The following is a 21655-nucleotide window of genomic DNA, read 5'->3' as shown; positions in this document are numbered from 1 at the left end:
CTATGCTTAACCAAAAGTGACTATAGTGGGATGAGGGCAGAGTTGGCTGAAGTAGACTGGAACACAGATTAAACGGTGGCACAATTGAGGAAGAGTGGAGGACTTTTATGGAGATCTTTCACAGTGCTCAACAAAAATATATTCCAGTGAAAAAGAAGGGCGGTAAGAGAAGGGATAACCAGCCGTGGATAACCAAGGAAATAAAGGAGAGTGTCAAAATAAAAACGAATGCGTATAAGGTGGCTAAGGTTAGTGGGAAATTAGCAGATTGGGAAAATTTTAAACGACAGCAAAGAATGACGAAGAAAGCAATAAAGAAAGGAAAGCTAGATTACGAAGGTAAACTTGCACAAAACATAAAAATAGTTATTAAAAGCTTTTACCGATATATAAAACGGAAAAGTGTGACTACAGTAAATGTTGGTCCCTGAGAAGGTGAGAAGGGGGATTTAATAATGGGAAATGTGGAAATGACTGAGACCTCAAACAATTATTTTGCTTCGGTCTTCACAGTGGAACACGCAAAAATCATGCCAAAAATTGCTGGTCACGGGAATGTGGGAAGGAATGACCTTGAGAGAATCATTATCACTAGGGGGCTAGTGCTGGACAGGCTAATAGGACTCAAGGTAGAAAAGTCCCCTGATTCTGATGACATGCAACCCAGGGTATTAAAAGAGATGGCGGACGTTCTAGCAGATGCTTTCGTTATAATCTACCAAAATTCTCTGGGGAGGTACCAGTGAATTAAAAAGCAGCAAATGTAACGCCTCTGTTTAAAAAAGGGGGCAGACAAAAGGCAGGTAACTATAGGCCGGTTAGTTTAACATCTGTAGTGGGGAAAATGCTTGAAGCTATCATGAAGGAAGAAAGAGCGGGAACCTCGATAGGAATAGTGCAATCAAGCAGACGCAACATGGATTCAGGAAGGGGAAAGCATGTTTAATAATTTACTGGAATTCTTTGAGGATATAACGGGCATGGTGGATAGAGGTGTACCGATGGATGTGGTGTATTTAGATTTCCAAAAGGCTTTCGATAAGGTGCCACACAAAAGATTACTGCAGAAGATAAAGATACGCGGAGTCAGAGGAAATCTATTAGCATGGATAGAGAATTGGCTAACGAACAGAAAGCAGAAAGTCTGGATAAATGGGTCCTTTTCGGGTTGGAAATCGGTGGTTAGTGGTGTGCCACAGGGATCGGAGCTGGGACCACAACTGTTTACAATACACATAGATGACCTGGAAGAGGGGACAGATTGTCGTGTAACAAAATTTGCAGATGACACAAAGATTAGTGGGAAAGCGGATTGTGTAGAGGACACAGTGAGGCTGCAAAGAGATTTGGATAGGTTAAGCGAATGGGCAAAGGTTTGGCAGATGGAATACAATGTCAGAAAATGTGAGGTCATCCACCTTGGGGAAAAAAAACAGTAAAAACGAATATTATTTGAATGGAGAGAAATTACAACATGCTGAGGTGCAGAGGGTCCTGGGGGTCCTTGTGCATGAATCCCAAAATGTTAGTTTGCAGGTGCAGCAAGTAATCAGGAAGGCGAATGGAATGTTGGCCTTCATTGCGAGATGGATGGAGTAGAAAAGCAGGGAGGTCCTGCTGCAACTGTATAGGGCATTGTTCAGGACGCACCTGGAGTACTCCGTCCAATTTTGATCACCTTTCCTTAGGAAGGATATACTTGCTTTGAAGGGGGTACAGAGAAGATTTAATAGGCTGATTCCGGAGATGAGGGGGTTACCTTATTATGATAGATTGCGTAGACTGGGTCTTTACTCGTTGGAGTTCAGAAGGATGAGGGGTGATCTGAAAGAAACATTTAAACGAATGAAAGGGAGAGCCAAGATAGAGGCGGAAAGGTTGTTTCCACTGGTCGGGGAGACTAGAACTGGGGGCACAGCCTCAAAATAAGGGGGAGCCAATTTAAAACCGAGTTGAGAAGGAATTTGTTCTCCCAGAGGGTTGTGAATCTGTGCACTTCTCTGCCCAAGAAAGCAGTTGAGGTTAGCTCATTGAATGTATTCAAATCACAGATAGATACATTTTTAACGAATAAGGGAATTAGCGGTTACGGGGAGCGGGCGAGTCCGTGGAGCTGAGTCCTCGGCCAGATCAGCCATGATCTTGTTGAATGGTGGATCAGGCTCGAGGGGCTAGATGGCCTACTCCTGTTCCTAATTCTTATGTTCTTATAATGAGGGATTATGCAGTAGAATTGTATTTAGATCAGTTCCATACTTTGCACTACAAACCAATCAGCGGCAGTGAGTCTTTCACTGATTGAAATACGAGAAGTCACAAATCCCCGGAGGATATCGAATTCTTCATTTAATGCTGGAAATACTCCGCAGGGCCACCAGCTCTCGGCAGAACTAATGTTTTGCAGCATTGCTTCAATGTATTACAGGTTTGGTGTGAGTTTCGTCCCTGAATGTTTAAGCTGCTCTAAAATACTTGCAGGCCAACCGCACCACCAAAAATAAAATAAATGGCACGTAATGGGTTCGAACTCGCCAATTTGGCGTTAGTAACACCAAGCGCTAACCAAGTGAGGCAACCGGCCTTAATGCTATGTACTTTCTTATGGCACTTTTACATTAAAATGGTAGCATTCCTATAGCGACTTTTACCTCAGCACTTCCCAAAGCAGTTCAGAGCAAATTCATCACTTTTAAAATGTGATCACTTTGTAGTGTAGGAAATGCAAAAATGTACAGCATGGAAGTAGGCCCTTTCAGCCAATAGTGCCCGAGGAGGCCGATCAATAGCTTTCCAGCCTAGTTCCCACTTGCCAGCTCTAAGTCCGTCCTATGGGTTACAGCAATTTAAGTGGCATTCAAGTATTTTTAAAATGTGTGAGGGTTTCTGCCGCATTGAGGCATTGAGTTTCCGACTACCATGACGCCTTGGGTAAAGACATTTATCCTCACAGCTCGTCTAACCCTCCCCCTAATTCATCATCATAGGCAGTCCCTCTGAATCGAGGAAGACTTGCTTCCACTCTTAGCATGTGTTCTTAGATGGCTGTACAGTTCAATACGGGAACCACAGTCTCTGTCACAGGTCAGACAGACCGTCGTTGAGGGAAAGGATGGGCAGGGAGCCTGGTTTACCGCAGCTTCTTCCGCTGCCTGCACCTGATTTCTGCATGCTCTCGGCGACGATACTCGAGGAGCTCAGCACACTCCCGCATTCACTTCCTCCACTTAGGGCGATCTATGATCAAGGACTCCCACAGTGGGGATGTCACACTTTATCAGGGAGGCTTTGAGGGTGTCTTTGTAACGTTTCCTCTCTCTGCCTTTGGCTCATTTGCCGTGGACGAGTTCCGAGAAGAGCGCTTGCTATGGCAGTCTCGTGTGTGGCATATGGCCTGCCCAGCGGAGCTGATCAAGTGTGGTAAGTGGTGCAATGCTGGGGATGATGTCTTGGACGAGGACGCGAATGTTTGCGCGTCTGTCCTGCCAGGGGATTTGCAGGATCTTGAGGCGACATCGCTGGTGGCATTTCTCCAGCGACTTGAGGTGTTTACTGTACATAGTCCACGTCCCTGATCCATACAGGAGGGCGGGTATTACTACAGCCTTGTCGACCATGAGCTTGGCGACAGTTTTGAGGGAATCATCTTCAAAGACTCTTTTCCTCAGGCGGCCGAAGGCTGCACTGGCGCACTGGAGGCGGTGTTGGAACTCGTCATCAATGCCTGCTCTTGTTGATAGGAGGCGCCCGAGATAGGGGAATTGGTCCATCCCGAAATTAGTTTAAATCTATTCCCCCTGGTTGTTGACCATTCTGCAAAGGGAAACAGGACCTTCCTTCCAACTCTATCTAGGGCCCTCATAAAGTTATGCACCTCAATATAGTCTGCCCTCAGCCTCCTCTGGTCCAAAGAAAACAGACTCAGCATTTCCAATCTTTCCTCATCACCAAAATTCTCCATTCCAGGCAACTTTTTTTGTAAATCTCCTCAGTACCCTTTCCAGCGTAATCACATCTTTTTTTTTAAATGTGGTGACCAGAACTGCACACAGTACTCCAGCAGCGGCCTACCAATGTTTTATACAGTCAAGTACAATGTCCTTGCAGTAACCAGCAGAGTTACGGACCGAGAGCTGGTAAGTGGGATTAGGCTGGATAACCTTTTGTTGGCTGGCGCAGATACGATGGTAAGTACTGCAGGAATTCCAATACGGCCAAGTTGATCTCTTGGACTAATTTGATCGCGTAGATGGAGAGCAATTTTAACAGATTTTTTCCCCAAAATTAGCCTGGGGGATTTTTCTGCTTTTTTGCTTCTCCCATGCGTTCGCATGGCTCGGGTTGGTGTGGTGTCAATAATTTTTCGGTGCAAGGTGTGTATAAGTTGTGTGGGGCGGACTTATTGGGCTGGGCGTTCTTTATCTTTCCGCCATTGTCATACTTCACAGGTTCATATATAGCCTTCAGGGTTGTTGATCAAAGGGCCTTGTGGCTTTTTGTCGGCTGGCATGTATACTATGGGCCGAATTATCCTCCTTCAGCGCTGTGGATTTCTAGATTTCTATGTACTTTCACAGCCCCAGACTATTCCTTCACAGAGACAGACAGCTGCAACACATATTCAGACGGCTCTTTCACAGTCCCAGACTCGACCTTCACAGATTCACAATCTTCCAACACAGTACCACAATCTACCTTCACAGATCCAAACTTTTCCTGCACCGACCGAGACACCGGCTAAACAGACCCATGCAGCTCCCGCACAGAGGGGTACTGATCCTACACCGAGTCAGACATTACTGCACAGATCCATACACTCCTGTGCAGATAGGCAAAGCGCATACACAGCATCAAAATGCTTGTGTACAGACTGAGACAGTTCCTTTCAGAGACCCAGCATCATCTACACAGGAGCAAACATATCCTCATCAGCCGCAGACAACACCAACACATTTCCAGAGAGCTTCGACAGAGACACTGACATTTCCTTCGCGAAAGTAGGCAGCTCCTGTTCAGAACCAGGCATGAAGCAGGGATTAACAGCACAGGCACAAACTTTCCTACACAAACCCAAATAGCTCCGTTCAGAGACATTGGGACCTCCGAGACAGATTAATTCCCTCCTACATTGACATAGACAGCTCTACCCTGGCCAAGGCATCACCAACACAGATCCAAGAACTCCTACACAGATATAAGCAGTTCTTGCACGGGCGCAGACTGTTCCGACAAAGGGCCAGACTGCTCGTTCACCGAGCCAGACAGCTCGCTTCGGAGATGCAGACATCTCATAAAAAGATAAAGACAGCACCGGTACTGAATCAAAAAGCTCAATGCAGAACCACACTGACCCAGGGAGATCAACCAGAGACAGACACACTCCATCACAGATGCAGACTCTCCGGCACAAAAAGAGACAACTCTTGCAGAGACCCAGTCAGCTCCAAACCTGACACATGGAGCTGCAACACAAAGCAACACGCTCCTACACAAACCCGGACAACACTTCAACAGACACAGTCAGCTCAAATTCTTACACAGGCAGCTGCAACACAGACCCAGACAGCACCTAAAGAGACCCAGAAACTATTACACAGAAACAGAAGGCTCTTACAGTGACCCTGACACTCCTACCTATACTCAGAGAGCTTATCATTGAATCCAATGCATAATGCTGCAGATAACTGAATTAAATAGGCTTACAAAGGACAGCACAGCGTATACTGCCTTTCTGGCTATTCTGACCATGCCAGCGTTTATGTTCCACTCGAATATTCTGGAGTCTTTCTTGATTTAAATCTATCAGCATAGCCATCTATTCCTTTCTACCTCATATGCTTGTATAGCTTCTCCGTAAATGTATCTATACTATTCGCTTGAACCACTCCTACGCTTTTGATTTCCACATTCTCATCACTCTTTCCAGAAAGAAGTTGCTTCTGAATTCTCTATTTGATTTCTGGATTTCTTGATGACTATCTTATATTGGTGGCCTCCAGTTATGCTCTTCTCCACATGTGAAAACATTCTCTCTGTAAACACTCCATCAAAATCTTTCATAATTTTAAATAAATCTATTAGGTCAACCCTATAGATCAATCTTCAAGAGAAAAGAGACCCAGCTTGTTCATTATTTCCACTTATGAATAACCTCCCATTTCTGGTAGCATCCGTGTAAATCTTCTCTGCACCCTCCCAAGTGCCTCTATATCATCTTTATAATAGGATGAATGGAACTGCATGCAGTACTCTCAGTGTGGTCTAACTGAGGTTCAATACAGGTTTAGCATAACCTTCGCATTTTGCAATTTTATACCACTAGAAATAACCTCCACTTCTTAGTTACCTTTATTTTGTCTTGCTAAACTCTGTGACAATTTTTGTGATTTGTGTAGTTGTACTCAGAGATCCTATTGTTCCTCTACCCCACCGAGAGTCGTTTGTGCCAAGTAATTAGTGACCTCCATATTCTTCCTACCAAAATGTATTACCTCACATGTATGTGTGTGGAACTTAATTGAAAATTATATGCCCATTCTGTGTGTTTATTAATGTTGTCCTTAATTTGTTGCAGTCCTCCTCAGTATAAATTTCCTCCAATTTGGTATCATTGGCAAATTTGGAAATTCTGTTTTTAGTTCCAAATTCTAAATCGTTAATATAAATTGTGAACAATAGTGGTTCCGGCATTGATCCTTTTGGAACACCACTACCCATCTTCTGCCAATGTGAATATCTGCATTTTATCTCCAATCTCTGATTTCAGTCTTGAAGCTAGCTCGCTATACATTCTGCTGCTTATACCCTGACGTTGCTTAGCAGGCTATTATTGGGTATCATTGCGAGGGTCTTTTGAAAATCTAGATACCTTATACTTATTGCATGATCAATGTCTACCCTCTCTATAACCTCTTCAAACATTATGAGTTTGGTCCAGCAGTACTTTCCCTATTGAAATCCATGCTGATCATTCATTTTTATCCTTTTGGTTTCTAGATGTTCTTCTATTTTCTCCATTAGTAAGGGTTCCATTATTTTCCTATATAAGTGACAATCATACCCCTTGACCAACGAGCTGATTAGCTGAGACAAGCAGGGAGTACAGCATTTAATTCCCGCCGAAAGCGATTCAGCCATTCCCGCTTTCTATTGTGTAATGCAGCGACATCAAGTTGTTGTACTGTCAGTCTCGGATCAGTCTTTATCTGTTTAAAAGGATTGCGCTCTCAGTGCTGCTTCATTCAGTGTGTATTTAAAAAAATGCGACGTGCTAGCTGCCGTGGCTGTGTGGTTAAATCTTTGGATTAGAAATGTAATCGAATTGCTTCTGCGAAAGTTCGAGTCCTGTTCATAATGAATCAGTAGCTGTAGGCATTCGCACGTAATCCGCTCTGTTTGGAGGTCGTTTGAGGTTTAATTGTTTTGAATTATTTTGCAGCAACTTTTAGGCCACCTGTTCCGTCACGCTCACCCAATCATCCACTCGCGCGAGTCCAGAGGATTGGGACATTTCTATAATCCAGCAAAGAATGACTAAAAATATGGTTATAAGAGGGTAGATTATGAATGTTAACTTGAACGAAATATAAAAATAGATAGTAAGAGTTTCTACAGGTAAGTAAAAAGGAAAAGAGTGGCTAAAGTAAATGTTAGTCTCCTGGAGGATGAGACTGGGGCATTAATAATCGAGAACAGGGAAATGGCAGAGACTTTGAACACATATTTTGTTTCAGTTCTCACGGTAGAAGTCAGTAAAAACATACAAATAGTGGATAATCCAAGGGCTACATGGAGGGAGGAACTTAATACTATCATTATCACTAATGACGCAGTATGAGGTAAAATAATGGGACTAAAGGCGGACAAGTCTAATGTTCAGCCATGAACTCATTGAATGGCGGTGCAGGCTAGAAGGGCCGAATGGCCTACTCCTGCACCTATTTTCTATGTTTCTATGTTTCTATGACCTGATGGCTTATATCCTATGGATGCTTTGGTTGTATCCACAGGATATAAGCCATCAGGTCCAGGGGTCCTATGGAGGACTTGCTTCCACTCCCAAAGTGAATTCTTTGATGGTTAAGCAGTCCGATACGAGAGCCACAGACCCTTTCACAGGTGGGACAGGCATTCGTCAGGGGAAGGGGTCGGTAGGGCTGGTTTGCCGCACGCTCCTTCTGCTGCGTGCGCCTGGGCTCTTCATGCTCCTTGCATCGAGCCTCAAAGAGCTCAACGCCCTCCCGGATGGATTTTCTCCACCTCGGGCGATCTGCGGACAGGGTCTCACAGGTGTCAGTGGTGATATCGCACTTTCCCAGCGAGGCTTTGAGGGTGTCCTTACAACGTTTACGCTGTACTCCTTTGGCTCGTTTACCAGGAAGGAGTTCCGCATAAAGCATTGCTTCGGTAGTCTCACATCTGGAATGCGTACTATGTGGCCTGCCGAGCGAAGCTGATCGAGTGTGGTCAGTGCTTCAATACTGGGGATGTTACCCTGGTCGAGGACACTGATGTTGATGCGCCTGTCCTCCCAGGAAATTTGCAGGATCTTGCGGAGACATCGTTGGTGATATATCTCCAGCGACCTGAGGTGCCTTCTGCACATCGTCCATGCCTCAGACCCATACAGGAGGGCGGGTATTATTACAGCCCTGTAGACCATGAGTTTGGTGGTAGATTTGAGGGCCTGGTCTTCAAACAGTTTTTTCGGCAGGCGGCCGAAGGCTGCACTGGAGCACTGGAGGAAATGTTGAATCTCCATATCAATGTCTGCCGTTGTTGATAAGAGGCACCCCCTCATTTCTAATGGAATTATTCCAGTCACACAGCCTTCGTTCAATCAAAAAATATCTAGATTATGAATCAATTAGTTATTTATTTAAAATAAATCAAATTCAATTTTTTTGAAATAAAAATTAAATGTATTTATTTTCTTAAGTTGTTTAATATATATATATTTCTAAATTGTCTTTCAGACTGGGCTGGTTTTACATCCCTCCCTCCTTCCTGCCTGTCTACCACCTGTGGCTTCAATTACCGTCTCTGCCCCGCGTGGTCCTGAGCTCCACAGCACAATTGCCTTCAGGGATAAAAGAAATCACACTTTATTCTTTTAAAAGGGAACTGCGGTCAGTCAAGGGTGATTCTGCATCTGGATAAAAGGGATGTCCTTGCAGTCCCCGATCATTCTGTATCTGTTTAAAAGGGCTGGTTGACAGTTCCGGTTCATAATCTTTCCCTTTAAAACGGATTTTCTCATAAACCCGGGTCATCCTGTATAGTTTGAGAAGGATTATGATTTCAGCTGCAATGACCGAATGGTTAAACTGTTGTGTTCCAATTTACATTGGGGTTGCCTGCGCCTGTGCGCACCCAGATCGCAGTGCATCTGTTCATTTACTCTAAATATGCTCATTTTTTCCTAAATCCACTCCTTGATTTTGCTCGCAATATACACAACAACACAGTGTATGATGGTGGCAGTGGCCGTGTGGTCTAATGGATACGGCGTCTGACTTCGATATAACCGCGAACTTATCAAAACATTGCAGATTCGTATCTTGCCGCGGTCAATTAACTTGCTACGTGAAATTTTATATTTGTTGCGATTCTGCCGAAAAAACGAGCATCTCTTCGAGTCACTCACCTGAAGTAAAGGAAAGCTGTTTGCGTTAAGAATCTAATGGCACGTGTTAATCATTGTCGATCTGCATGCACGCGCAGAGCAAGCTGTGAAGTGGACTTTCTTGCACATTATTTCTGTTGGGTTACAAAAAGCACGAGATTGAGAGGCTGACGATTGGCTGAATGAGAGACGAGGTGGCCGAGAAATTAAGGCGATGAACTATTGATCAATTTTATTCTGCACGCATGGGTTCGAATCTTATCCTCATCATATTTGTGCTCAGCTTTGACTCCCCTGGTAACTTTGTCAATCACGTTAACCTCATCGCCGAATTTCCCTTTCACTGACAAGGATGCTGCATTTTGATCATGTCATGTCTCAAATTAATAATATATTCGTCAAATGGATAACATTTGTTGGACTGAGGAGAGGGGGACTAATTCGATAGGTCTCTGAGTGACAGCATAATACGATGGGCCTAACATCTTTTCTCACTACCGTCAGAATCTGAGAGCTGCGCTCTTCACTGTCGGCGGCTCGTTGGTTTCGGGGTATGATTCTCGCTTAGGAATGATCACATTTGAAATGCGAGAGGTCTCGGGCCAAATCCTGGACGAGCGCCGCCATTTTTTAATCAAAGTTCCACTCCTCACAGCCGCTTGACATGTGAGAAAACAGACATATTTCACTTTAAAACGTGTGATTTTGCAGCGATTGTTCCCTTAGCATCCAAATCCCAGAGCAAAGTGAAACTCACACAACTGAGTAAAGTTAAAGTATCTCAGAGGTACTCGGCTCTGTGACTCGTTGGATAACCTAAACCCGTGTTTAGTTCCGGCCAATAATTGATCAGTATATCTTCCTGTCTGTACGCATCAGCTCTGCTCAGTCGGGATACGCATACATTCAGCGTCAATTTTCACCTCTGCCCTGAATATGAATGCGTCATGTTTCTCTAGAGCTGAAAAGATGATAGAAGCTAGTTTTTGAATTAGTCTCTTGGTTGCCGAATTCAAAGCGGACAGGGAATCAATCCGGGGTGGCCAAGCTGCCTGATCTGATTAAAAGGCGTTGACACCTTATATTGTAGGCATGTTTTCGTCTTCTGGCCTCAATATTAGGTTCAACGTATCGGGTGATAAGCACCGCTCCCATTGTCTGGTAATGGTTCTGCTATTCCCACCAGCACCTCCTCTGGACCATCCTTTGATACGTTATTGCCCGATTACCACCCACTTTACCTTTCTCCATTGTGCCATGTATTATTTAATCAATGCTGCGTTCCACTGTATCACAGACGTTCCCAATTGACCTTTGTCACTGCGTATTATTTCCAGGCGCTATTTTTGTTGAAAAACCTGTAATCGTGAACTTTTTCCTAAAATATAGGAATGATTATCCGACAGAACGTGAAACCGAGTTCTTCATCCACAGAATATGCACCAGCTGTTGTGTTTTACATATTTATCTGTTTTTATTCATCCTGTTTCCGTGTCCCTTTTACGGGGATGTGCTGTCTGTCTGGGATCATTCTCTGTCTATTTAAAAGGGTGTGCTATCAGCTCTGCATCATTCTGTATCTGTTTAAAAGCGATGTGCTACCTGTCCCAGAGTTCAAATTTCAAATTTCAAAAACTACCTTTAGAGGGTGCAGGAATTTTAGTTTGTTTGTGTGTTTGTGTAAGCCAGTGTGTGTGCAAATGTGCTGTGCGATCTTACTGTTATGTGAGAAAAATGCATTGCATGCAGCTTGAAACCGTGCCGATTTGATTGAACACTCTTTCGTGGACTCTCGGACGGTAGAAGAATCTGCTGTGGGATTTTGCTATTCCACATCTGAAAGAAGGGAAAATACACAAGTTAGAAATATAACGATTTTATCGAGGGCTTACGTGTGGGCTGTGTGATGTGAAGACATCCTCCACCCTTATTTTCAAATTCAAATCAAATAAAATAAAATCAAGACAAGACGAGACAAGACATGACTGACTGACTGACTTTGTATATATATATATATATATATATATTTATATCCAATCCCAACTTTTTAACTTCCAAATTAAATGTTCTTTTTCTGTTCCGCCTGCTCCGGGCTCTATTACATTTTACCTCTTTGACAGCACAAGCAGCTGCTGTCAGATCCAGCAGCAAGTCACACGCGACTTTAAAAGATCGCCTTTGTAGCCCACAGCTTCCCTCCTGTCTTGTCTTCCAGCATGGACTTCCTGTGTTTGGGTATTTATTGACTGCACCTCCTCATTTCCAATCTAATTCTTCCAGTCACACAGCCTTTGTTCAATCAAAAATATATGGATTATGAATCAATTATTTATTTATTTAAAACAAATCAAAATCAATTGAAAAAAAATTAAATGTACTTATTTTCTTAAAATGTTAAATATATCTATATTTAAAAATTGGCTTTCAGTCTGGGCTGGTTTTATGTCCCTCCCTCCTCCTGCCTGTCACTCACCTGTGGCTTCAATAACCGTCTCTGTCCCGCGTGCTCCTGAACCCCACTACACAATTGCCTTCAGGGATAATAGAAATCTCACTTTATTCTTTTAAAAGGGAACTGCTGTCAGTACAGGCTCATTCTGCATCTGGGTAAAAGGGATGTCCTTGCAGTCCCGGATCATTCTGTGTCTGTTTAAACGGGCTGGTTGTCAGTTCCGCTTCATAATCTTTCCCTTTAAAACGGATTTTCTCATAAACCCGGGTCATCCTGTCTAGTTTGAGAAGGAGTATGATTTGTCAAATTGTTGTGTTCCAATTTACATTGGGGCTGCCTGCGCCGGTGCGCACCCAGATCGCAGTGCATCTGTTCATTCACTCGAAATATGCTCATCTTTTCGTAAATCCACACCTTGATGTTGCAGTTGCCCCGAATTTTCTCCCAATATGCACAACAACACAATGCACGTCGCGTAGCCTGAAGGATAAGGCGTCTGTCTTCGATGAAAACCGCGAAATTATCAGAAGAGTCCTGCCGCGGTCAACTTAGCTCGCTACGAGACATTTTATATTCTTTGTTGTGATTCTGCCGAGAAACCAACCATCTCTTCCAGTCACTCACCTGAAGTGAAGGAAGGCTGTTTGCTCAAAGAATCTCATGGCAAGTTTTCATCATTGTCGATCTGCATGCACGGGCAGAGCAAGCTGTGAAGTGGACTTTCTTGAACATTATTTCTGTTTGGATACAAAAAGCAGGAGATTGAATGGCTGACGATATCTTATAGCAGAGACGAGGTGGCCGAGAGGTTAAGGCGATGGACTGCTAATCCATTGTGCTCTGCACGCATGGGTTCGAATCCCATTCTCGTCGTCGTTGGCTTGCAGGTTAAACACTTTTTGACATTCACATTTCATCTCATCTCCAAATTCCCCTTTTACTGACAGGGATGCTGTACTTTCCTCATGTCATGTCTCAAAGTAATAATATATTCGTCAAAAGGAGAACAGTTGCAGTACAATGGCGAGGGGCACTAATTCGATAGGTATCTGAGAGACAGCACATGCACGATGGGCCATAATATCATTTCTCACCACCGTCAGAATCTGAGAGCTGCGCTTTTCACTGTCGGCGGCTCGTTGGTCCACGGTTATGATTCTCCCTTCGGAATGATCACATTTGAAATGCGAGAGTCACGGGCCAAATCCCGGACGAGCCCCGCCATGTTTTACTCAAATTTCCGCTTCTAACAGCCGCTCGACATGTGAGAAAACAGACGTATTTCACGTTAAAACGTGTGATTTTACGCCGATGTTCCCTCAGCATCCAAATCCCAGAGCAAAGTGAAACCCGCCAAACTGAGTAATGTTAAAATATCTCAGAGGTACTCGGCTCTGTGACTCGTTGGATAACCGAAAGCCTTGTTTGGTTCCGGCCGATACTTGATCAGTATATCTTCCTGTCTGTACGCATAGGTTCACCTCAATTGGGATAAGCATACATTCAGCGTCAATCTCCACCTCTGCCCTGAATATGAGTGCGTCCTGGTTCTCTAGAGCTGAAAGGATGAGAGAAGCTGCTTTTTGAATTCGTCCCTTGGCTGCCGAATTCAAAGCATACAGGAAATCAATCCGGGCTGGCAAAGCTGCCTGGTCTGATTAAAAGGCGGTGACAGCCTATATTGTAAGCATGTTCTCGTCTTCTGGCCTCAACATTAGGTTCAACGTATCGGATGATAAGCACCGCTCCCATTGTCTGGTAATGGTTCTGCTATTCCCACTAACACTTCCTCTGGACCATCCTTTGTTACGTTATTGCCCGATTACCACCCACTTTGCCTTTCTCCATTGTGCCATGTATTATTTAATCACTCCTTCGTTCCGCTGCATCACAAACGTTCCCATTTGACATTTCTCGCTGCGTATTTTTTCCAGGCGCTATTTTTGTTGAAAACATCTGTAATCTTTAACTTTTTCCTGAAATATCGCAATTATTATCCGACAGAACGTGAAACCGGATTCTTCCTCCACAAAATCTGCACGACCTGCCGAGTTTTACATATTTATCTGTTTTTATTCATTCTATTTCCGTGTCCCTTTTAAGGGGATTTGCTGTCTGTCCAAGATCATTCTCTGTCTCTGTAAAATGGTGTGCTATCAGACCCTCATCATTCTGTGTCTGTTTCAAAGGGATGTGCTGTCTGTCCCGGATTTCCAATTTGAAATTTCAAAACCTGACTTTGGAGGTTAAGGAATATTAGTTTGTTTGTGTGTTTCAGACTGGGCTGGTTTTACGTCCTTCCCTCCCTCCTTGTCTATCACCTGTGGCTTCAATAACAGTCTCTGCGCCGCGTGGTCCTGAGCCCCACTGCACAATTGCCTTCAGGGATGATCGAAATCTCACTTTATTCTTTTAAAAGGGAACTGCTGTCAGTCAAGGGTCATTCTGCATCTGGGTAAAAGGGATGTCCTTGCAATCCCGGATCATTCTGTGTCTGTTTAAATGGGCAGGTTGTCAGTTCCGGTTCATAATCTTTCCCTTTAAAACGTATTTTCTCATAAACCCGGGTCATCCTGTATTGTTTGAGAAGGAGTATGATTTCAGCTGCAATGACCGAATAGTTAAACTATAGTGTTCCAATTTACATTGGGGTTGCCTGCGCCGGTGCGCACCCAGATCGCAGTGCATCTGTTCATTCACTCGAAATATGCTCATCTTTTCCTAAATCCACTCCTTGATATTGCAGTTGCCCCGAATTTGCTCGCAATATATACAACAACACAATGAATGTTGCTGGCAGCGGCCGCGTGGCCTAATGGATAAGGCGTCTGACTTCGATGACAACCGCAAAATTATCAGAAGATTGCAGGTTCGAGTACTGCCGCGGTCAACTTAGCTCGCTACGAGACATTTTATATTCTTTGTTGTGATTCTGCCGAGAAACCAACCATCTCTTCCAGTCACTCACCTGAAGTGAAGGAAGGCTGTTTGCTCAAAGAATCTCATGGCAAGTTTTCATCATTGTCGATCTGCATGCACGGGCAGAGCAAGCTGTGAAGTGGACTTTCTTGCACATTATTTCTGTTTGGATACAAAAAGCAGGAGATTGAATGGCTGACGATATCTTACAGCAGAGACGAGGTGGCCGAGAGATTAAGGCGATGGACTGCTAATCCATTGTGCTCTGCACGCATGGGTTCGAATCCCATTCTCGTCGTCGTTGGCTTGCAGGTTAAACACTTTTTGACATTCACATTTCATCTCATCTCCAAATTCCCCTTTTACTGACAGGGATGCTGTACTTTCCTCATGTCATGTCTCAAATTAATAATATATTCGTCAAAAGGAGAACATTTGCAGTACAATGGCGAGGGGCACTAATTCGATAGGTATCTGAGAGACAGCACATGCACGATGGGCCATAATATCATTTCTCACCACCGTCAGAATCTGAGAGCTGCGCTTTTCACTGTCGGCGGCTCGTTGGTCCACGGTTATGATTCTCCCTTCGGAATGATCACATTTGAAATGCGAGAGTCACGGGCCAAATCCCGGACGAGCCCCGCCATGTTTTACTCAAATTTCCGCTTCTAACAGCCGCTCGACATGTGAGAAAACAGACGTATTTCACGTTAAAACGTGTGATTTTACGCCGATGTTCCCTCAGCATCCAAATCCCAGAGCAAAGTGAAACCCGCCAAACTGAGTAAAGTTAAAATATCTCAGAGGAACTCGGCTCTGTGACTCGTTGGATAACCGAAAGCCTTGTTTGGTTCCGGCCGATACTTGATCAGTATATCTTCCTGTCTGTACGCATAAGTTCACCTCAATTGGGATAAGCATACATTCAGCGTCAATCTCCACCTCTGCCCTGAATATGAGTGCGTCCTGGTTCTCTAGAGCTGAAAGGATGAGAGAAGCTGCTTTTTGAATTCGTCCCTTGGCTGCCGAATTCAAAGCATACAGGAAATCAATCCGGGCTGGCAAAGCTGCCTGGTCTGATTAAAAGGCGGTGACAGCCTATATTGTAAGCATGTTCTCGTCTTCTGGCCTCAACATTAGGTTCAACGTATCGGATGATAAGCACCGCTCCCATTTTCTGGTAATGGTTCTGCTATTCCCACTAACACTTCCTCTGGACCATCCTTTGTTACGTTATTGCCCGATTACCACCCACTTTGCCTTTCTCCATTGTGCCATGTATTATTTAATCACTCCTTCGTTCCGCTGCATCACAAACGTTCCCATTTGACATTTCTCGCTGCGTATTTTTTCCAGGCGCTATTTTTGTTGAAAACATCTGTAATCTTTAACTTTTTCCTGAAATATCGCAATTATTATCCGACAGAACGTGAAACCGGATTCTTCCTCCACAAAATCTGCACGACCTGCCGAGTTTTACATATTTATCTGTTTTTATTCATTCTATTTCCGTGTCCCTTTTAAGGGGATTTGCTGTGTGTCCAAGATCATTCTCTGTCTCTGTAAAATGGTGTGCTATCAGACCCTCATCATTCTGTGTCTGTTTCAAAGGGATGTGCTGTCTGTCCCGGATTTCCAATTTGAAATTTCAAAACCTGCCTTTGGAGGTTAAGGAATATTAGTTTGTTTGTGTGTTTCAGACTGGGCTGGTTTTACGTCCTTCCCTCCCTCCTTGTCTATCACCTGTGGCTTCAATAACAGTCTCTGCGCCGCGTGGTCCTGAGCCCCACTGCACAATTGCCTTCAGGGATGATCGAAATCTCACTTTATTCTTTTAAAAGGGAACTGCTGTCAGTCAAGGGTCATTCTGCATCTGGGTAAAAGGGATGTCCTTGCAATTCCGGATCATTCTGTGTCTGTTTAAATGGGCAGGTTGTCAGTTCCGGTTCATAATCTTTCCCTTTAAAACGGATTTTCTCATAAACCCGGGTCATCCTGTATTGTTTGAGAAGGAGTATGATTTCAGCTGCAATGACCGAATTGTTAAACTATAGTGTTCCAATTTACATTGGGGTTGCCTGCGCCGGTGCGCACCCAGATCGCAGTGCATCTGTTCATTCACTCGAAATATGCTCATCTTTTCCTAAATCCACTCCTTGATATTGCAGTTGCCCCGAATTTGCTCGCAATATATACAACAACACAATGAATGTTGCTGGCAGCGGCCGCGTGGCCTAATGGATAAGGCGTCTGACTTCGATGACAACCGCAAAGTTATCAGAAGATTGCAGGTTCGAGTCCTGCCGCGGTCAACTTAGCTCGCTACGAGACATTTTATATTCTTTGTTGTGATTCTGCCGAGAAACCAACCATCTCTTCCAGTCACTCACCTGAAGTGAAGGAAGGCTGTTTGCTCAAAGAATCTCATGGCAAGTTTTCATCATTGTCGATCTGCATGCACGGGCAGAGCAAGCTGTGAAGTGGACTTTCTTGCACATTATTTCTATTTGGATACAAAAAGCAGGAGATTGAATGGCTGACGATATCTTACACCAGAGACGAGGTGGCCGAGAGGTTAAGGCGATGGACTGCTAATCCATTGTGCTCTGCACGCATGGGTTCGAATCCCATTCTCGTCGTCGTTGGCTTGCAGGTTAAACACTTTTTGACATTCACATTTAACCTCATCGCCAAATTCCCCTTTTACTTACAGGGATGCTGTACTTTCCTCATGTCATGTCTCAAATTAATAATATATTGGTCAAAAGGAGAACAGTTGCAGTACAATGGCGAGGGGCACTAATTCGATAGGTATCTGAGAGACAGCACATGCACGATGGGCCATAATATCATTTCTCACCACCGTCAGAATCTCAGTGCTGCGCTTTTCACTGTCGGCGGCTCGTTGGTCCACGGTTATGATTCTCCCTTCGGAATGATCACATTTGAAATGCGAGAGTCACGGGCCAAATCCCGGACGAGCCCCGCCATGTTTTACTCAAATTTCCGCTTCTAACAGCCGCTCGACATGTGAGAAAACAGACGTATTTCACGTTAAAACGTGTGATTTTACGCCGATGTTCCCTCAGCATCCAAATCCCAGAGCAAAGTGAAACCCGCCAAACTGAGTAAAGTTAAAATATCTCAGAGGTACTCGGCTCTGTGACTCGTTGGATAACCGAAAGCCTTGTTTGGTTCCGGCCGATACTTGATCAGTATATCTTCCTGTCTGTACGCATAGGTTCACCTCAATTGGGATAAGCATACATTCAGCGTCAATCTCCACCTCTGCCCTGAATATGAGTGCGTCCTGGTTCTCTAGAGCTGAAAGGATGAGAGAAGCTGCTTTTTGAATTCGTCCCTTGGCTGCCGAATTCAAAGCATACAGGAAATCAATCCGGGCTGGCAAAGCTGCCTGGTCTGAATAAAAGGCGGTGACAGCCTATATTGTAAGCATGTTCTCGTCTTCTGGCCTCAACATTAGGTTCAACGTATCGGATGATAAGCACCGCTCCCATTGTCTGGTAATGGTTCTGCTATTCCCACTAACACTTCCTCTGGACCATCCTTTGTTACGTTATTGCCCGATTACCACCCACTTTGCCTTTCTCCATTGTGCCATGTATTATTTAATCACTCCTTCGTTCCGCTGCATCACAAACGTTCCCATTTGACATTTCTCGCTCCGTATTTTTTCCAGGCGCTATTTTTGTTGAAAACATCTGTAATCTTTAACTTTTTCCTGAAATATCGCAATTATTATCCGACAGAACGTGAAACCGGATTCTTCCTCCACATAATCTGCACGACCTGCCGAGTTTTACATATTTATCTGTTTTTATTCATTCTATTTCCGTGTCCCTTTTAAGGGGATTTGCTGTCTGTCCAAGATCATTCTCTGTCTCTGTAAAATGGTGTGCTATCAGACCCTCATCATTCTGTGTCTGTTTCAAAGGGATGTGCTGTCTGTCCCGGATTTCCAATTTGAAATTTCAAAACCTGCCTTGGAGGTTAAGGAATATTAGTTTGTTTGTGTGTTTCAGACTGGGCTGGTTTTACGTCCTTCCCTCCCTCCTTGTCTATCACCTGTGGCTTCAATAACAGTCTCTGCGCCGCGTGGTCCTGAGCCCCACTGCACAATTGCCTTCAGGGATGATCGAAATCTCACTTTATTCTTTTAAAAGGGAACTGCTGTCAGTCAAGGGTCATTCTGCATCTGGGTAAAAGGGATGTCCTTGCAATCCCGGATCATTCTGTGTCTGTTTAAATGGGCAGGTTGTCAGTTCCGGTTCATAATCTTTCCCTTTAAAACGTATTTTCTCATAAACCCGGGTCATCCTGTATTGTTTGAGAAGGAGTATGATTTCAGCTGCAATGACCGAATTGTTAAAGTATAGTGTTCCAATTTACATTGGGGTTGCCTGCGCCGGTGCGCACCCAGATCGCAGTGCATCTGTTCATTCACTCGAAATATGCTCATCTTTTCCTAAATCCACTCCTTGATATTGCAGTTGCCCCGAATTTGCTCGCAATATATACAACAACACAATGAATGTTGCTGGCAGCGGCCGCGTGGCCTAATGGATAAGGCGTCTGACTTCGATGACAACCGCAAAGTTATCAGAAGATTGCAGGTTCGAGTCCTGCCGCGGTCAACTTAGCTCGCTACGAGACATTTTATATTCTTTGTTGTGATTCTGCCGAGAAACCAACCATCTCTTCCAGTCACTCACCTGAAGTGAAGGAAGGCTGTTTGCTCAAAGAATCTCATGGCAAGTTTTCATCATTGTCGATCTGCATGCACGGGCAGAGCAAGCTGTGAAGTGGACTTTCTTGCACATTATTTCTGTTTGGATACAAAAAGCAGGAGATTGAATGGCTGACGATATCTTATAGCAGAGACGAGGTGGCCGAGAGGTTAAGGCGATGGACTGCTAATCCATTGTGCTCTGCACGCATGGGTTCGAATCCCATTCTCGTCGTCGTTGGCTTGCAGGTTAAACACTTTTTGACATTCACATTTCATCTCATCTCCAAATTCCCCTTTTACTGACAGGGATGCTGTACTTTCCTCATGTCATGTCTCAAATTAATAATATATTCGTCAAAAGGAGAACAGTTGCAGTACAATGGCGAGGGGCACTAATTCGATAGGTATCTGAGAGACAGCACATGCACGATGGGCCATAATATCATTTCTCACCACCGTCAGAATCTGAGAGCTGCGCTTTTCACTGTCGGCGGCTCATTGGTCCACGGTTATGATTCTCCCTTCGGAATGATCACATTTGAAATGCGAGAGTCACGGGCCAAATCCCGGACGAGCCCCGCCATGTTTTACTCAAATTTCCGCTTCTAACAGCCGCTCGACATGTGAGAAAACAGACGTATTTCACGTTAAAACGTGTCATTTTACGCCGATGTTCCCTCAGCATCCAAATCCCAGAGCAAAGTGAAACCCGCCAAACTGAGTAAAGTTAAAATATCTCAGAGGTACTCGGCTCTGTGACTCTTTGGATAACCGAAAGCCTTGTTTGGTTCCGGCCGATACTTGATCAGTATATCTTCCTGTCTGTACGCATAGGTTCACCTCAATTGGGATAAGCATACATTCAGCGTCAATCTCCACCTCTGCCCTGAATATGAGTGTGTCCTGGTTCTCTAGAGCTGAAAGGATGAGAGAAGCTGCTTTTTGAATTCGTCCCTTGGCTGCCGAATTCAAAGCATACAGGAAATCAATCCGGGCTGGCAAAGCTGCCTGGTCTGATTAAAAGGCGGTGACAGCCTATATTGTAAGCATGTTCTCGTCTTCTGGCCTCAACATTAGGTTCAACGTATCGGATGATAAGCACCGCTCCCATTGTCTGGTAATGGTTCTGCTATTCCCACTAACACTTCCTCTGGACCATCCTTTGTTACGTTATTGCCCGATTACCACCCACTTTGCCTTTCTCCATTGTGCCATGTATTATTTAATCACTCCTTCGTTCCGCTGCATCACAAACGTTCCCATTTGACATTTCTCGCTGCGTATTTTTTCCAGGCGCTATTTTTGTTGAAAACATCTGTAATCTTTAACTTTTTCCTGAAATATCGCAATTATTATCCGACAGAACGTGAAACCGGATTCTTCCTCCACAAAATCTGCACGACCTGCCGAGTTTTACATATTTATCTGTTTTTATTCATTCTATTTCCGTGTCCCTTTTAAGGGGATTTGCTGTCTGTCCAAGATCATTCTCTGTCTCTGTAAAATGGTGTGCTATCAGACCCTCATCATTCTGTGTCTGTTTCAAAGGGATGTGCTGTCTGTCCCGGATTTCCAATTTGAAATTTCAAAACCTGCCTTTGGAGGTTAAGGAATATTAGTTTGTTTGTGTGTTTCAGAATGGGCTGGTTTTACGTCCTTCCCTCCCTCCTTGTCTATCACCTGTGGCTTCAATAACAGTCTCTGCGCCGCGTGGTCCTGAGCCCCACTGCACAATTGCCTTCAGGGATGATCGAAATCTCACTTTATTCTCTTAAAAGGGAACTGCTGTCAGTCAAGGGTCATTCTGCATCTGGGTAAAAGGGATGTCCTTGCAATCCCGGATCATTCTGTGTCTGTTTAAATGGGCAGGTTGTCAGTTCCGGTTCATAATCTTTCCCTTTAAAACGGA

The 21655-nt window shown here is 44.2% G+C and overlaps 7 non-coding genes across 7 annotated transcripts; all 7 read left to right on the top strand.

The window, feature by feature from the left end:
- The first annotated feature begins 12865 nt into the window (after positions 1-12865).
- On the top strand, positions 12866-12947 carry trnas-gcu (transfer RNA serine (anticodon GCU)). The gene has a single exon. It is a non-coding gene; the product is annotated as a tRNA-Ser (tRNA).
- Positions 12948-14875: 1928 nt separating this feature from the next.
- trnar-ucg (transfer RNA arginine (anticodon UCG)) lies at positions 14876-14964 on the top strand. Its single transcript is given in 2 exon segments — positions 14876-14912; positions 14929-14964. It is a non-coding gene; the product is annotated as a tRNA-Arg (tRNA).
- Positions 14965-15209: 245 nt separating this feature from the next.
- Positions 15210-15291, top strand: trnas-gcu (transfer RNA serine (anticodon GCU)). Its single transcript has one exon. It is a non-coding gene; the product is annotated as a tRNA-Ser (tRNA).
- Positions 15292-17219: 1928 nt separating this feature from the next.
- On the top strand, positions 17220-17308 carry trnar-ucg (transfer RNA arginine (anticodon UCG)). Its single transcript is given in 2 exon segments — positions 17220-17256; positions 17273-17308. It is a non-coding gene; the product is annotated as a tRNA-Arg (tRNA).
- Positions 17309-17553: 245 nt separating this feature from the next.
- trnas-gcu (transfer RNA serine (anticodon GCU)) lies at positions 17554-17635 on the top strand. Its single transcript has one exon. It is a non-coding gene; the product is annotated as a tRNA-Ser (tRNA).
- A 1927-nt stretch (positions 17636-19562) lies between these two features.
- On the top strand, positions 19563-19651 carry trnar-ucg (transfer RNA arginine (anticodon UCG)). Its single transcript is given in 2 exon segments — positions 19563-19599; positions 19616-19651. It is a non-coding gene; the product is annotated as a tRNA-Arg (tRNA).
- Positions 19652-19896: 245 nt separating this feature from the next.
- On the top strand, positions 19897-19978 carry trnas-gcu (transfer RNA serine (anticodon GCU)). Its single transcript has one exon. It is a non-coding gene; the product is annotated as a tRNA-Ser (tRNA).
- Positions 19979-21655: the final 1677 nt, after the last annotated feature.

This window comes from Pristiophorus japonicus, unplaced genomic scaffold, assembly GCF_044704955.1.
Source record: "Pristiophorus japonicus isolate sPriJap1 unplaced genomic scaffold, sPriJap1.hap1 HAP1_SCAFFOLD_168, whole genome shotgun sequence".
Classification (NCBI taxonomy): Eukaryota; Metazoa; Chordata; class Chondrichthyes; family Pristiophoridae; genus Pristiophorus; species Pristiophorus japonicus.
The sequence above is the reverse complement of the archived record's forward strand: the minus strand, read 5'-3'. Positions and strand labels throughout refer to the sequence as shown.